This window comes from Scardinius erythrophthalmus (assembly GCF_964197995.2).
Source record: "Scardinius erythrophthalmus genome assembly, chromosome: 20".
NCBI lineage: Eukaryota > Metazoa > Chordata > Actinopteri > Cypriniformes > Leuciscidae > Scardinius > Scardinius erythrophthalmus.
In genome coordinates this window covers 17116305-17133583 of record NC_138240.1, presented here as the reverse complement: position 1 = coordinate 17133583, position 17279 = coordinate 17116305, and the positions used below count along the sequence as shown (strand labels likewise).

General features: G+C 37.1%; 1 protein-coding gene across 1 annotated transcript in view; it reads right to left on the bottom strand.

Moving 5' to 3' along the window:
- Positions 1–17279, bottom strand: part of grid2 (glutamate receptor, ionotropic, delta 2) — a gene marked incomplete at both ends in the record, with an annotated part of 472158 nt that overhangs the window by 57682 nt on the left and 397197 nt on the right. The gene's annotated exons all lie outside the window — the stretch shown is intronic.

The following is a 17279-nucleotide window of genomic DNA, read 5'->3' as shown; positions in this document are numbered from 1 at the left end:
AAAATGTGTTTCTGTGCACAGTGCAGCATAGGAGAGATTGAATGTATGACTATTTCAAATACAACTAGATTTTTTGGGGGGACTCTGAGGGATGCACAATTATGACAGAGGAAAACCGCATACTGTATTCTCTTTCCACAAACTGTGACCCTTGACTATGTTTGCAAGGCTTATTTGGCATATAGGGCATAATCACTGAGGCTGTCGCTGCAAGTTCACACATAACAACTGTTTGAGCCCTGACTTCTGTACTCTCATTATATTAACAAAGCTGGCTTTGCTGCAGAATAAACCTTACACCATGTCAACTTGTTGATCACTGCGTTCTCAATTTCTCAGGTCAAGTTGAAGTGTGTATTGGCTGTTGCACCATCTACATTATAGCATGCAGCATCACATTACTACAACAAAATAATTGCAAATTGCATTTTATCTAAATTCTAAAGCTTATTTTTGAATGTCATGTGATGTTTATTCAACACCCATTTTTATGTGTGACTGCAAATAGAAGTGAAACTTAAATAATTTGTGAATCAGATGCTGATTTGGACTAGTTGTAGTCACTGGTTATAATCTACAGTATAAATTAAAATAAATAAATCAAATCTAATTTAAACAGCTTTGATTAGCCATTGGATTCATGTTCACAAAGACCATTTTGACGCAGGGAAAGCAGACATACAGTAAATGAAATACAAAAGTCTTTGCCATTGTGATAATCTTAATTATTAATTTGATCAATTGTGAAGCCCTAATCCGGAGGAAAGAATTGATTTGCATGCAACTGACTTTTACAAAAACCTTTACAAAACCACTTTTACAAAAACCACTGATAAAAAAATAAATATTATGCTTCAAACACCAGATACCTTGGTTGTGCTTGCTTGTAAAAGATTGCCACAAAACAAGAACATGATTACAACTTTTGCATAATAAGTTTGTATAATAAGCTGTACTGTATGAGTAGTTTATGAGGAAACTGCAGGGGGTTCATGAGTTGATGAAATGCTAATTAATTAAATCATAAACTTAAACTTAAAATAAGAAAAAACGAATAAAAAATAAAAAATAACACATACAAAAACACATGAAATATTTTCTCTCCATGTCATGTGAACATTAACCGACACCAGAACCGTGAACATGGAATTCTTAGTTAAATTATTGAAATATTACCTTAAAATTTCAGGGGGTAAAATATCAAGTAAATATTTTAGGTCAAAGGGGTTTGGCTGACAAAAGTTTGGGAATCCTTGACATTGGCCATGTTAAAGAAAAACGTTGCCCCTCACCCAAGCTCAGTCCTGCACTGGTAATGATCTGTGATGAAATGTGACCGGCAGTAAGCAGAACTTTGATAGGAGGTATGGCTGCCACAGAACAGACTACTGTTATCAGATATGACTGGCAGTGAGTACAGAATCGTGGAATGTCAGTGCTTTAGCGTGTGCTGATTGAAATGCCATTCTCTGTGGCTGCAGGATGTTGATCTTTAGAAAATGAGCAGGACGGTAATGTAGCTTTTATCTGCACACCCAGCAACTGGGGTTCAAAGCCGCCCTGCCACGCACATCAAATCAGCAAGCCCCATTTCCAGCAGGTTCCTCACTGCTTGCTTTTGATTCAGCAGCAGGCCAGGGGCTACACACTCCTCGCAACCCCTCGCTGTGAGCTAACACATACTGAGAGACAGAAACAGAGAGAATGCGTGTATGAGGGAGACAAAAGCTTTTAAAGCGGGAATGTGTTTCTCGTTTGTGTCAGAGATGTTTGTGCATGAAAGAAAGTAATACTTACGTTGTTATCTTCAAGAAATAACTGCATATAATATGTTTTTCAATAGCTATTTGCAAGAAAATTACATATGTTCAAAGTAGATGTTCAAAGGGTCGAATAACTTGTGTGTGTTTGGATTTCCAGTTGCTGGATCTGAGCAACCAGGACTCTCCGAATTAAGTGGATTCCGAAGTGGCACAAGCTGTCATGAAACAGTGAAGTGCCCTTCATGGCTGTTAGGAGCCTTGTAGATATATCTGAGGATGAGTGTATACACATCTTGTCAACACTTTGGCTGAAGAAGGCCAAGAATGTCAGAAGGTTTTTTCCCAAATGCGAAACACTTGCCTGCTGGCTATTACTCCTTCACACTAAATGATAGTATCAAGACGTTATGATAACGATAGCAATATAAATGGATATACATCACTGCATGGTGATTCCATGTTTATTATTCCATGTAAAAATACTTCCGGACTTAAGGAACAGTGTTGTTATAGTTAAACTGTAACTTTTAAAAATCATTTTCAGTCATCAAAATAAGGTTCATATAGTTAACTTACCATATGCGAACACATGAAACTGTATTGTAAAGTGCTACCTTTTTTTGGGAAAAGCAACATACAGTATAAATAGCTAACTCATAGAATACTATATACTGTATACATTATATATACTATACAAACGTTTATACTGTTTTATTCTGTTTTATACATTATATATACTTTTAATTCTGTTTTATCTCGCTTTTGCCACACAAAGTAGACACATACAAGGAATATTTCACTTAAAAATGAAAATTATGTCATCATTTACTCACCCTCAAGTTGTTTTAAACCTGTATGAATGTCTTTATTCTGCTGAACACAAAGGAAGATATTTTGAAGAATGTAGGTAACCAAACAGTTGATGGACCCCAATGACTTCTATAGTAGGAAAAAACATACTATGGAAGTCAATGGGACCCATCAACTGTTTGGTTACCTACATTCTTCAAAATATCTTCCTTTGTGTTCAGCAGAATAAAGACATTCATACAGGTTTAAAACAACTTGAGGGTGAGTAAATGATGACAGAAAAGTGAACTATTCCTTTAAGTGAGAAGAGAAAAAAAATTTCTTTAATTTAGCAGATTGGAAGAAACAGTCCCATATTTGTGTTGTTGTTGACAAGATGTAAATCTCTAGTTGTTTCATGGTTCACACACAACAACAACAAAAAGAGTTCAAAGACAACTTTTCTTTGGTCTGAAATGTTCTTTAAAAAAAAAAAGCCGGAAATAAGATTGCTAATTTTTTTTTCCTGTTTTGATAACTCTGGCTTTTTCAGAGCCAACTGAAAATTTACCTCTCCAGTTCGTCGTTTCTCAGCAGTTAAAGCAACTTCAAATAAGCCCTTTGAAACCACTGGTGCTGAACATTCAAAGGTTTATACATTGCTACCTTGTAAAGCCTTAAATCTCTGCAGCACCTTGAGAGCTGGAGATTGTAGCTTCTGATGAGAGCTGTTAGTTTTATTTATTTATTTCCATTCTTTCCAAAAGCACTCTGGCGATAAATAACTTAAGGAAAAACATGTTATTCGTTTCGCTGGATCGCAGTTCCTTGCAGCATGTCACCTTTATTTCCCTTTCACCACACCAGGCCTGCCAGGTTTGGGTATGCGTGTATATATATATATATATATATATATATATATATATATATATATATATATATATATATATAGTGTGTGTATATGTGTGTTACCTGTACAGTATATGACTGCTATTTATTTAAGCCATTAACTATCCCATTATGAGGCTCGCTAGCAAATACTGCCATGCATTTTCATACAGTTTACCGCTCTGAAGAACCGCTATCGCAGCACACAGCCACTCTGGAACATTCAACGCTGTGAATCATCAAAATAAAAGTAAATAAACCACGAGGTACACATCAGAACACATCTCTTTAGTCATAGCTTGCGAGATAGTAAAGCTAGCATGCTGGGTTCAGACATACAGTATGATGAAAGAAACATACGCACTGGGGCAGAAGATAAAAGAGCAAAGTTAGGCGGACAGCACACCCCCAATGTGACAATTTATTTAGAGAGAACTTGCCAACATGTACCATTTCAACGGCATCTTTATCACGGTGGTACTCGCTAGTCAAACGGTATTTTATTGATTCACTTAATGGGTTAGTTCACCCAAAAATGAAAAACAAAATGGTCATCAATTACTAATCCTCATGTCGTTCCGAACCCGTAAGACTTTTGTTAAAGGGCACCTAGGGCTGGGCGATAAAACGATAACGATTATTATCGCGATATAATTTTTCTCGATAAAACGATATCAAGAGTTCGATAAATGTTCGATGATGTTTATGCGCCAAAAGCGGAACGAAACTCATTTGACCCGCGCGCCACACGGACCATTTATAAGCTCGGCTCAAAGTCCAAACGGCAGCCAGCGCGAGCTCACGATGCGTTTACTCTGATCGTTCTCGTCACGAGATCCAGTGAGAAGCAATTGAATTCAGCAAGAACACAAATGTCTCAGTGATTTAAACCAGTTTAAAGGCAGATGAAACAGCGCTGACAAACAGGAGAAACACTGTGCGCAACGATACTGTCAGAAGGCTTTTCCGTCTACAAATTCCCATCATTTACCATGGATTAATGTGGCATTAGCCTAGTAATATTAACTGCACCATGAAATGTGGGATATATACATATTGAATTGTATTATATTATTAATGTAGACGATGTATTAAAGGACTGGTGGAAAATAATTACAGTATTTAATAATGTATTTAGGCTACTGTTTTTCATACAAATTCCATAGAAACCGTAAAAGTTACATTTTGCCATGAGTGAGGTTATCATGATCTAAATGCATGATACTGGATGACCAATGGTTAAGTTTAATAAAACTCAAACAGTCAGAATATTACATTTTACCAAATAAAAATTAGCACATGCAGAAACTAAGAAATTAATTGTCCAATAAAGATATTTATTTTGTTAAGGAATAATGACAAATGTTTGAATGTTCTACCTCAGATTTGTGAAATGTTCTCCTGTTTGGCAAGTGTTTGTCCTGATATGTTCTGACAATAAAGAGTAGTTTAAAACCACAGTTAACGCTCTGATTTCTACAACTTTCACTTAGGAGCAAAAATCTGCCTTTAAACTTGAAAGAAATAAAGATTTGACTTTTATCGTGATAATTATCGATATCGACTGATATAAAAAAATGTATCGTGATTTTTTTTTTTTTTGGCCATATCGCCCAGCCCTAAGGGCACCTATTATGCCCCTTTTTACAAGATGTAATATTGGTCTTGGGTGTCCCCAGAATGCATTTGTGAAGTTTCAGCACAAAATACCCCACAGTTAATTTATTATAACCATTTGAAAATGTCATTTTTGGGCCTGTTTTAAAAAGAGCTGTTTTGGTCTATACCAACTTAAATGTAAATGAGCTGCATATCCCCGCCCTGCTGCTGGACCCAGATGATGAAGAGAGTCCCGGCACAGAATAAACACGAATGAGAATGGACTAAACGTCTCGGAATGGTTATTTGATACATTTATGTACTTACAAAGTTTTAATCGCGTCTCCTTTGCAATTATGGATGTGCAACACACACACACACACACGAACTGTGATAACGTTCGCGCAATTTTTTGAAACTACACACACACACAAATACTGTGATAACGTTTGCCAAGTACAAACGATTTATTTATTTTTTTCTTAAGGGGAGGGAGATAGACGTTTATATACTAACTATGGAGATAGAGCAGACCTTAATTTATTTACATTTGTAATTGCTGCAAAAAAATGATAGCCTACGTGACATAAAACTGTCTGACGTTGTTTGTTGAGACATCCTATGACGACGACAATAAATAGCTTTAGACGCATTTGTTGTTGAACTGGCTGACATCGATTGAAATGACTATTTGCTCAAAAATCATAAAATACACTTACTTCTTCTGGAGGTGACGTTGGATCGCGAACAGTAGGCAACGATCCACACTTGAGGATTAACTTTGACCCTCGTTCACAAAACAGTCAGTCAGAAAATGATTCTTGTATTTAGGAAGTTTAAGTGGTGCCTTTTCTTCATAAATAAAATCCATCCGCTGCGTTTTCAGTGGCTCTGATGTCAGTGAAGACTAGTATGTCCATTCTTACATCCCACAACAGAACACCTACACTTCTTAGGAGACATTACCGGCTGTCGTTGAAACAATGGAGGATGGTGTACACAGATCACCGAAGGCGGGGTCTATGCCAAAACCAGATGTCAATCAAATCACGTCGGTGGGGCTTAGCTCAATTCTACGTCACAGTGAGGGAAATCTAGAACAGGGCGTTCTGAGAGAGTGCTTATGATTTATTGAGATAGTAAAAAAACTACTGGGTGGATTTTTATCATTCTAGGGTGGTTTTGCTCACACACTGCCAACACACATTTATGTTCAAACACCATGTAAAAGTGAATTTTGCATAATAGGTGCCCTTTAATCTTCGAAACTCAAACAAAGATATTTTAAATGAAATCTGAGATTTATTTCCATGGTGTTCAATTTTTACGAAGTACCATACAATTTTCTGTTAATAACCCTTGTTCGATCTGACTGTCCGTGGGTCGCATAGGCGTCAATTTCGTTGGGGACGGTGGGTACGCGTACCCACCAGATTTCGTCTTGAGTCATTTTGTACCCACCACTTTTAACTTCCGTCCATATTAATTTGACTTTTGGTTCGATTTTTTTGACCGTTTTCAGTGGTTATGAGGAGCAATATGAGAGAGAAATTTGATAATCATTGTCTGACCCAACAAAAAAACATTATAATATTCATTTTATTTAATTTTTTCGTGTTCGCATTTATGAGGGAAAAAACAACGTGTAAGTTCTCGGTTACAGACGCGAGCGCTCTGAAAGCGGCACTAAAGTCACAGAGACCTCAAACAGAACAGCTGCCTTTCTTTAAATTGAATTTTTTATAATTATTGACAAAATTAGAATATAGTAAAAGTTTTTTTTTTTTAAGTTTTAGGACATCGTCTTTCAAAACATAACCTGCGCGAAAGAGAGAAAAAAAATGAATGCGTCGTTGTACCCAGCACTTCTGAAAATGCACTTCCGAATGCGTCTCTGTCCCCAGCACATTTCAAACCAAACTGATAATCAGTTGTTTTCACGAAAGCCCTGGAAACGGCTTTAAGCTGTCAAAACGAGTCATTCGGCGGATTTTTTTCTGACAAATAAATCTGAATTTCTCTGAGAATGAGTAAACATTGTTCATTTACATATACTACCAACATTGTAACAATACAAAGTGGGTTGAAAATCAGCGAAGTTAAACTTTAGGCATTCTCTCAAGTATTTTTTTTCTTGGTTTCCAGCAAGATTTTCTTTTACCCCACTGGCAAAAAAAAAAAAAAAAAAAAAAACAATACTGAAAAAAAATGCAATGTAGCCTTAATGTAGGGTTAAACTATAAATTAAAATAAAAAGAATAATAAAAAAAGGTAAAACTTTTAAAAGATTTTTAAAAATGTTTTCACTGGAAACCAAGTAAAAAAAATACAGAATAAGAAATGTCCACATGAATAAAGACCACTCCACATCTGTTAAACAAAACACAACGTGAACGCAAACCATTTTTACCATTCAATATACATGTGCATTAATGTAGCTTGCAGTGTAATAACATCTGATGCTTGATTTTTTTCTTTTATATGAATAAATGGCTTTGTGCTAAGTGAAGTGCAGGGAACTCTGAATGGACAGAGGTGTTCACGATGCATGTCAGAATGAGAGTAAGTGCTTTAGAAATGCTGTTGTCTGATAAATGTGTCATAAGAGTTGTAACTGCTGCACACAAACTACTTTCTGTGTTCCCCTAACCATCAAACCTTCTCAAGAAGTGACCCAATAAAATCAATCTTGTCATATATGTCCGTCATACTACATGGGCAGGAGGACACATTATTATCATGAATTTTCATATGAAAAAAAAAAAAAAAAAAAAAAAAAAACCCATCTTAACTATCATATCTACTTTAAAAATCAGAGGTCCTCACTAGATCATGTAAAATTCTGATAACATCAAGTGAGCAAGCTTTTTGCATGTTTTCGAAAGGGTACGACCTTCGACTTCGCTTCAAGTTAAAAGCTGCCCTGAGGTCATATATGTACACACACAGATGTACACACACGTGATCATGAAATATTTACGAACAGCCACAAACCCAGTGAATTTGCATGTGTTGCTAAGAGGTATTGTAATTATGATGGTACCATATGGAATGCAAAATGCAGCATGTGACAAGTTTAGCAAACGAATTTGGCCCAAAGATGTTGGCAGTTTTCTTTCTCTCCACCGTTTTGAACAGAACTGTGCTAACCAAAAGCCTTTTGGTTTCACTTTAATATTGATGGTCACATTCTGTTGACTATAAGTACCGTTGCACATACATGTCTACTAACTCTCAGAGTGTTAATAGATTATTAGTAGACTTGTAGGGTTAGGGTTCGAACAAGTTGATATGTATTTGCAAAGTTACTTACAGTGTATAGTCATTAAAATGTCTGTTTCCCCCCAACACAGAAACAGATTCTCCAGCATGACACTGCCTTTAGCATGACAACGTCCCACAGAGACACCAGTCTATAAATTGACAACTTGAATCCACTGCACATATTCAAGTAATCCATATGTAATCCCATACGAGTGCTCATAATGTGATTTAATTCCGTTAGATATTGTAGGAGTGTATCATGATGCACTTCACACAGTTGAAAGCAACATGAGTTGTTTGCCTTCTATTGCCCCCTTGATAGATAAAATGCACAGCGAGTGTCCAAACATAACCTTTATACATGATTTGGTTACTTTAAGAGTGTTAGCATAATTACTGAGTCACCAGTGTGTGCCTACATGTGCTGTTAAAGACCTTTTTTCAGTTGTAATGAGCTTAGACTATAATTAAATACGTTCTAGGCTGTATGTTAATATGATGACAAGTCCAAATCTGACCTTGTTCAAGTAAGAATCTCTTTATGACTGGTTAGATTACAGCATTTACATCTAAACATGGCTGTTTACTAAACACACAGCAGACCTGCTAACCCACGCAAGCTGTCAGGAGGGATATATTCATCTAGCTCAATTACAACTGTAGACTAGGACCTCGGAGGACATGAATTTCATAAGCATGTTAAACAGTGGTTTCTAATTCTGTACCAAAGACATTTATGCCAAGAAACATCATTATTATTAATGCACCTCTGAGTATGTAGAACATGCCCACATTATTCGCTAACTTGGGCAGTTAAGGTGCATGTGTTTTCATAAAAAATGGCATGAGCTGAGAGTGTGATCTGTTCACACTATTCTTATGCAAAAAATGAAAAAATCATAAAAATTGCCATGGGCCCCCTATACAGATCGGACAGGGTCTTAGGGCCTGTTTACACCAGGCCACTATCGAATGCAATGAATATTCGGTACGAATGCAATGACACAATGTCCTACCTGTCTGTTAGCATATGTATTTCCATATCTCTGTGCACCCTGCTCGTGAAGACATCACACGTCATCAGCACATTTAATGTTTTTAGTTAGACAGAAGTCAGTCACCGAGAACCGCAACCGAAACAGCAGCCATAGTTTCTCCTGAACCAAAACAACGAGTAGCAACACTATCAAGTACTACTTCTATTTAAGTTCATTATTATTGTAATGTTATGTGCTTTGAGACATGAGGTAGTTTAACGGCATCTCTCGTGACACTTTTGTTCGCTCCATGCTATACCCGTTCATGTGTTTTGGAGGAGTCGTGGCTTTGGAGACGCTCTAAAGAAACGGTAAAGGAAAGGAACTTATGCTTTTAAATCTAGCTTGTTATTGCTAGCCTCTCCAAAAATTACCTACCCTACCTTTAAGTCTCACTACTTTTAATGAAGATGATCGTGTGTTGATGATCATGTGCTGAAAAAGTGTCACATTTTTTACATTAAATAAAATATGGTACTGCATATTCATATTTTCAAGGAATTAAAATTTCATAATTTCTGTCTTTGCTTTGAATTATGTGATTGTGAAAATAAAGGGATGCTGCGATTTAAAGGGATATGCACTTGACAGAAGTGGATATTGAAATGCATGGAAAACAAGTGAGCTTTCACAGAGAGAGATCTCTTTCCATCCTTGTCGAGGGTACTCAGGAAAGAGATGAAATACATTTTGCATGCCAACAACACAACACATAATCAAGTGTGATACAATGTACATTTCTGATGTGAGGATGTGAGACGCGTCATCTGGACCTTTGTCTTAAAAAAGCACAGTTGAGAGCATTGACTTTGGATTGCATTACGGAGAATATGTTCTCACTCTTGCTTTTCATCAACAGTCATTATGATTCTCTGGAAAAGAAGTAGAGGAATTCAGTTTACTCGGAAGCTGTATACAAACATACCTGAAATCTAGAGAGAAAAAAATCAACAACTAATTTACTTTTACATTTGAGTACTAATTTTCTTGTACGTTTAAGTACGGGACTTGCTACTGCCAATACATACACTGCACGCTGCTGTGAGCAAGTAAGACATTCTGTTGCTGTACAATATAGCAACCCGTCTGTCTTCTAGTAGCTGTGCCAAGAGAAATCTGAATCATTCCCTTCCGAATCTTGCAGAGACGGAGAGTGTGAGTAGGAGCTGTCCATGAGCTTGGAGCAGGAGAAACTTTTGCTAGGTATTCTGATTAATTATGTTGTCATTTTGCCTCCACGTCCCCCCGATTGCCCGCGAGCTTCTCCTCCCGTCCATACGGTAATCTCTCTACTGTGCGACAGAGAGTCGCATGGTTATGACACAATCATTAGCCTACTTTTACAAAAACTGCTTCTACGGGGCCATAACAAAAGCTACAAGGTAATGGAGCATTTTATACATTGTCATGTTTCTTTAGAAATAAATAATGGACAAATGGAGTCTTCAAACGCCTCAGATGTAAAGTTATTCGCTATCAAAGTGACGCCAAAATGAATGGGAGTCAATGGGATGCTAACTGCAGGTGAAGTTCTGCTACAAGATGGTGACACGCGGCCGGCTTCAACTTCTGGTCGACTTCCTTCCCGCCTGGTTGAGCCCAACCCAAGTATTTGAAGCGAGCTAAAACAGCAGGAACCAATCAGATAACGATGTGATTATGAACAGGTGAGTAAAAGGACCTATTTGCCTGGACCATCTAGATTTTCATGTCAGAACATTGTATTTGTCATTAAGATATTCCAGCAACATTCTTATTCAGGTTTTTTTTTTTTTTTTTTTTTGCAAGAAGGCAGTGCAAATCAGCGTCCTTAAGTTCAAGGCTGTCAGTCAGTGAGCATTTAATATTTAATCCCCTCATTGTCACTGTCAATTTATCTCAATTTATTTAATCAGAAACTGGTGGGCAGGGGATGCAAGGCCTCATGAATTAATTCCAAAAGAGTTTTCATTTAGAGTGTCTCATTATTTCATCATGATGAGTCAGTTGTGTCATTCATGTTCTGGTTGGGCAGAATGAATTATGAACTCAAAAGGCCAAGGTTACAGCAAGCACGCCCAGCTCTTCATGCAAGTGCCAGGCCTGGGAAAAGCTGTGTGAAGTGTAGCGTGAATGAAACAAAGGCTCCTGTCCTCCCCCTTTGGAGGTGGGCTTACGATCTTTTCAGAAGGAGGCGCAGAGGCAGCGATGAGTTCGTCTGACTCTACAATCCCACATCTGACTGAATGCTGGTATAATTGCAGAGATGATTGACAGATAAATTATCTATCTAGAAAGGCCAGCTGTCACTGACCATTTTCAATCTTCCTGGATGGTGTTTGGATCTAATTCACTTAGTCACAGTGCTGATGTGACAAAATGCATCAAGAGCAAGTTTTGCCAATGCCGTACACTTTCAACTAAAATAAAGTACAGTGAATAATTCATGGCTTGTGACAGTAACACTTACAGACAGTACACTTACACTTATCTGAGGTCAGAACTTTCAACGGGTCAGACAGATTAAATATTTGGTACTCATGTATTGATACTATAAACAGATGACCAGATGAACTCTATGCATGTGGGGTCAGTAACATTTTATTTGGAAATAAATTAATACTTTTATTTAGCAAGGCTGCATTAAATTGATCACAAGAGACAGCGAAGACATTTATAATTTTACAAAAAACTGAAATTCTGCCAGGTCCATTAAGTCAAGAACACACATGACAATAAAAATGATTTAGGAAATTTTTATTGAATAAATTGCAATTCAAGTTGATAATTCTGAATAATTTTTTTTGGCGGTATGGCTCTGTTCAGGGAGTCCTCTGACCTTTCATGAGCACCATGAAATAGCAGAGAGTCAGCAGCAGCATTAGGGAATGCTCACACAGTTTAGGACTGGGAGAGCTGAACTATTCCCCCTATGAACAGAGCAGCAACAATGACAGAAAAGCAAATGCCACGTTATACACGACAAGGAGGAGCTGGGGAGGTGGCGGGCTGCAGAGAAGCTAGCATCAAGAAGTTAGGAGCGAACTGAATCTGCTTAAATAGGGCGCCCTGTTTTGAGCATAGCCATTAGCAGCGAGGGGAGTTGGACAGCTGATGTGCTGATGCAAAACAGCTGATGCATCTCAGCTGATGAGACCGTGTTGTTGGCCAATAGCGTTAGCAGCGTCTTGACTACCTGACCTGCCAGAACTGACGCTTACGCTCAATTTAATGTTGTTATATTGAACTCTCTATTCATCAAAGAAAAATAGACCTATCATGGTTTCCACAAAAATATTAAGCAGCGTAACTGTTTTCAACATTAATAATGATAAGAAATGTTTTGTTCAGCACCAAATCTGCTTAGAAGGATCATGTGACACTGAAAATCTGCTTTGCCATCAAAAACAAACAAAACAAAACTTTATTGTAAACTGTAATACAATTTCACATTACTGTATATGACTACTGTAATATTTACTGTATTTTTATCAAATAAATGAAGCCTTGGTGAGCATAAGAGAGAAAAAAAACCCCTCAAACTTCTGAATGGTAATGTGTATAATATAATATAATATAATATAATATAATATAATATAATATAATATAACATAATATAATATAATATAATATAATAAATTAAAAATGTTAGTTTTGTTTTGCTATTTTGGGTGTTCCCAACCTTTTGATTGGTACTGTATACGAACAGCATAAATTTATAATTTACACACTTTGAATTAAAAAATGACGTGGAAAGAAGCGTCTTATACTCAAGAGTATGATTCACAGCAAAGCTGAGCACCTGTGTGCATCAGTGAGAATATTTCTTCTCTTCATCTTAAGATGAAGACCTGTTTTTGCCGCTGAGTATTCTCTTATGCATGTATCTTAATGATCACACAGATTATCACTCATTCAGACAACATCTAACCTCAAAAGTTCCGTGTCAGAATGTCCTTTTTTGTATTGGTCTGTGTGATTCTGCCCACTGCCAAATTACCCAATAGTATTTTGATACCCTGGGTTGCCATTTGGCGGAAAACACAGTGTATTGTAGCCACGGAAGCCAGCGAACAAACTAGATCAGAGATCGCAGATTCTACCAAACCTAAAAAGACTCAGCATCCATCTAAAAAGCTTCATGTCCAGAGGCATATTAAAACTCTGATAAATCAACTCAACAACTTACAATGTAAGGCTCGTGGCAATCAGCGTGAACATCGAGTCTGAGGAGGAGGGGGCGGGAGAAACAACCCTCTCCAATATTTTGAATTTGAACTGGAGTACCTATTTCAACCACTAGCTGTCAATATTACATGCTGCACCTTTATGTGCAAAAAACATTCCTTGGCTAGCCAACAGAGAACATTAGGAAGTCTATTCTGGAAACACTCTTCGAAACGAACAATAAGGTAGTTTTCACACTGGCAGTTTAGTTAAGAAAGGGCCACGGTTCACATGAAAATTTGGTAACGTGAAAGCTATCATGCGGACTCGGGTGCGCACAAAGGCACTGAAATACACCAGGGAATCAAGTTGAGAGTGAAACCAGACCAACACTGCGGGGGGCGTTGGGAACAAGCGCACTCAGACATGGACCACAGCAAACGTGCCCAGTGTAAAAACGCCCTCACATTCACAGAACATACTGGGAACCAAGAATTGTTAGCTGGGTAGATTTTTTAACAAGAAGATTTTAACCTATAACACTATATTAATGTTTGTTTGGATAAGATTTTTACATAGAAAAAACTAGAAAAAAAAACAATCATTATTTACCAATTATGTACTCTTAGGGGACTTGAGGAGAACTCTCTCCAAACCTAAAGGGAACATTACATTTGCGTAAAGAAAACAGAGAGAGAATGTTCTGAGAACCAAACACGAACATTCCCAGAACGTTCTGGGAACCAAAATATTGTTAGCTAAGCAGACCAGAAAACAACAAAACAGTGCGTTTTGAATCTAAAACACTGATGAAATGGAAGTGACCCTTCTAATGTACCTGACAACAGTCTCTTTTGTAGGGAGGAGAAGGCAAAAAAATAATTATGCCCCTTTGCTCCCTGTTTGCCACCTTTTGTGAAGTGCCACCCACAGTCTGATTAGGTGAAACAAATAAGATGTCAGTGCTGAGATCGGCTTCCGGTTATACAGTGTGACGGGTAGAGTCGACCCTCCCCACCGCACCGCACTCTAGTTTAGGTCAGCGGGGAGGCGGGGCAGGCTGAGCATGTCAGTAATAATTACGACTCCATGCAGCCGAGGGGCTCGGCACCTCTCTGGCTGTCTAAATGGGCCAGACTAATGAAAGGAGAAAAGTGAGGTGAGGCTGGAAATGAGTAATCTTTCGCATGGGCTGCGTGGGGCTCCCTGCGAGAGGGGAGAATGAGTGAGGACAAGTCTAGCCTCCCTCAAATAGCTTCACTCAACTGCACTCCACTTTTCATCTTTGTTCTCACCACTGTATTCTCTCATAACTGTGTAACAGTATCCACTTGAAATAGATCTGCCCCAATTATACAAGAAACAGCCTTGACAAGAGACTCTACTGGGAGCGAAGAGAACCATGGGTTTGTGTGTGTGGTGTTACTGTATGCAATGAGTTTGTTTCCTAACCAATGCTGAGAAGAAATTACAGAAAAAAAGTAGCCATGCTTTCCTTCATTTTTCAATAGATTGAAAGTAGTTCAGCTGTTTTCAAAGTAAAGTAGCTTTTCTAGTAACAAGCAGTGCGGTTTAGCATGACCAAATTCCGTTTTAATCTGAACTGATAATATTCAAACACACACACAACTAAATGTTCCTTGCTCTCACATATGCAGCGTTGGAAAGTCCGATTCATTCCAGTGAATCAATTCATTTGGATGGTTCATATAAATGAACAAATAAAAATTGATTCAACAATTCAAGTCCCTCTACCTCATGTTTTTGACTCATTTAAATGATAGTGTTTTTGTTGTATTTAGTATATCTGCTTGTCTGTGTTTGCTCGTTCCACACGGATGATGACAGTCATCACTTCAGTGACTCTTTCTGCAGGTTACATCGTTATACCAGTAGGTGGTGCCAAGTGACTGTCTTTGAGTAAGTAATTGAATCATTTGCTCAACCAATACTCTAATTCATTCAGGAACACCACTATTTCATGCTACTCAGAGAAGATTTCTTTTTCAAATAAATGCTGTTCTTTTGAACTTTCAGAGAACCCTGAAAAAAATTATCACAATATTTATATAAAAAATGCCAAACAGAGCAGCTGATTTCAACGTTGATAATAGTAAAAAATGTTTCTTGAATACCAAATCAGCATATTAAAATGATTTCTGAAGGATCATGTGACACTGAAGACTGGAGAAATGGCTGCTGAATATTTTCTTACATTGTAATAATATTTGACAAAATTACTGTTTTTACTGTATTTGATCACATAAATGCAGTCTTGGTGCGCATAAGAAACTTCTTTCAAAAATATATAAATAAATGTCCACCCCAAACTTTTGAATGGTAGTGTAACTAGAGATATTGTGTTTATAATCGGAACAACAGCAACAGCATGTGTATTATTGCTTAAAAGTTTATATGGTATGTGAACACAAGAGTTGTAATAAGACCATAAGCAAAGCGCAAGTGATATCCACCACTTCCTCAGCTCTAAGAATGCTAGCGAGAAAAAAAGTCTGAATTAAAAGATTACTGAAAAAAAAAAAAAAAAAAAAAAAAAAAAAAAAGGTGAGACCTTAATATACTGGGTAAAACAGCTTTTAGTACAGTACATGTCCCATGAGTGTTCTATATCAGACAACATGTTTGCGTGCAAATTATGTTTGTGTGAAAGCATATTTATGCTTATAGCATGTCGAGCTGTGGACTGTGGAAGCACTGCTGTGAGGTGGCTTACATCTCGGATCCCAGTGGCGATTCACAGCAAGGTCTGAAATTATACACTAATCTCCCTTACATATTCATAATGAATCATATAGTGCTGAGTTATGTTCCAATCTTGCACGCATTACATCTCCTCTCTATGCACATGCAGTAGGGTTGGGGGATGATGAAATTAGTTCCATGTACAGGAAAGAGGAAGGCCAGCGGAGGCGATGTGTTGCTTAATGACCGAGGTCTCAAGCAGGTCGTCTGCAGTTTATGGCAGGAGATCTGCCAATTATTGTTAGATCTTAAATGAATTAAAATATGCATTTAACAGAAAAAATTAAATAAATAAAGTTAAATGGTAACACTTTACAACAAGGTTCCATTTGTTAACATTAGTTAACTACTTTAGGTAACATGGACTAATAATGAAAAATACTTCTAAAGCATTCATTAATCTTAGTTAATATATTAGGAAATGTTGAACTTAACATTATTAAAATCAATGGTTGTATCTTAACATTATTTAATGGACCTGAGCCAACATGAACTAACAATGAACAGTTGTATGTAGATAAAATAGAATGATAAGATAAAAAATAAATACTGTAACAAACGTATTGCTCTGTGTTAGTTACAACTTACAATAACAAATAGGACCTTATTGTAAAGTGTTACCACTTAGCAATTGCTAGTGGGTAACCATGATCTTCACTTAATTATCCATTATCCATTATTCATATTCATTATGAACCTGTATATAGTAGTTCTTAGTAGTCCTCTGGGAGGTATGAAAAAAAAAAGTAGTCATTGATTAGATAATAGAATTAACTACATTCGACTAAGCACTATTACTACCAATACATTAATCAGAGTTTCTTGTTAGTTAACAGTAGTTACTAGAGTGTTAATATTGCGTTACTCATTTGTTCCTGTGTAGTTATTCATTAATGACAGAACAGTATTCTTAAGTGTTACCTTGTATGTTACTAAACGCATGCTACCATAGACCACGCTTAAAATGCAACAACTAGTTTTAAACAATACCCAACAGGGGGTCTGTGGCCTTACAAGTTGAAGAACCCTG